The following is a 1,352-nucleotide window of genomic DNA, read 5'->3' as shown; positions in this document are numbered from 1 at the left end:
CTCTGGGAGGAGTCTGTCTTAACAGGGTTACATTAATGTAGTCTGTCTTAACAGGGTTACATTAATGTAGTCTGTCTTAACAGGGTTACATTAATGTAGTCTCTCTGGGAGTAGTCTGTCTTAACAGGGTTACATTAATGTAGTCTGTCTGGGAGGAGTCTGTCTTAACAGGGTTACATTAATGTAGTCTGTCTTAACAGGGTTACATTAATGTATTCTTTCTGGGAGGAGTCTGTCTTAACAGGGTTACATTAATGTAGTCTGTCTTAACAGGGTTACATTAATGTAGTCTCTCTGGGAGTAGTCTGTCTTAACAGGGTTACATTAATGTAGTCTGTCTGGGAGTAGTCTGTCTTAACAGGGTTACATTAATGTAGTCTCTCTGGGAGTAGTCTGTCTTAACAGGGTTACATTAATGTAGTCTGTCTTAACAGGGTTACATTAATGTAGTCTGTCTTAACAGGGTTACATTAATGTAGTCTCTCTGGGAGGAGTCTGTCTTAACAGGGTTACATTAATGTAGTCTGTCTTAACAGGGTTACATTAATGTAGTCTGTCTTAACAGGGTTACATTAATGTATTCTTTCTGGGAGGAGTCTGTCTTAACAGGGTTACATTAATGTAGTCTCTCTGGGAGGAGTCTGTCTTAACAGGGTTACATTAATGTAGTCTGTCTTAACAGGGTTACATTAATGTAGTCTGTCTGGGAGGAGTCTGTCTTAACAGGGTTACATTAATGTAGTCTGTCTTAACAGGGTTACATTAATGTAGTCTCTCTGGGAGGAGTCTGTCTTAACAGGGTTACATTAATGTATTCTTTCTGGGAGGAGTCTGTCTTAACAGGGTTACATTAATGTAGTCTGTCTGGGAGTAGTTTGTCTTAACAGGGTTACATTAATGTATTCTTTCTGGGAGGAGTCTGTCTTAACAGGGTTACATTAATGTAGTCTCTCTGGGAGTAGTCTGTCTGAACAGGGTTACATTAATGTAGTCTCTCTGGGAGTAGTCTGTCTTAACAGGGTTACATTAATGTAGTCTGTCTTAACAGGGTTACATTAATGTAGTCTCTCTGGGAGGAGTCTGTCTTAACAGGGTTACATTAATGTAGTCTCTCTGGGAGGAGTCTGTCTTAACAGGGTTACATTAATGTAGTCTGTCTTAACAGGGTTACATTAATGTAGTCTCTCTGGGAGTAGTCTGTCTTAACAGGGTTACATTAATGTAGTCTCTCTGGGAGTAGTCTGTCTTAACAGGGTTACATTAATGTAGTCTCTCTGGGAGGAGTCTGTCTTAACAGGGTTACATTAATGTAGTCTCTCTGGGAGGAGTCTGTCTTAACAGGGTTACATTAA

The sequence above is a fragment of the Salvelinus namaycush genome, unplaced genomic scaffold (assembly GCF_016432855.1).
Source record: "Salvelinus namaycush isolate Seneca unplaced genomic scaffold, SaNama_1.0 Scaffold1971, whole genome shotgun sequence".
Lineage (NCBI taxonomy): Eukaryota > Metazoa > Chordata > Actinopteri > Salmoniformes > Salmonidae > Salvelinus > Salvelinus namaycush.
The sequence above is the reverse complement of the archived record's forward strand: the minus strand, read 5'-3'. Positions refer to the sequence as shown.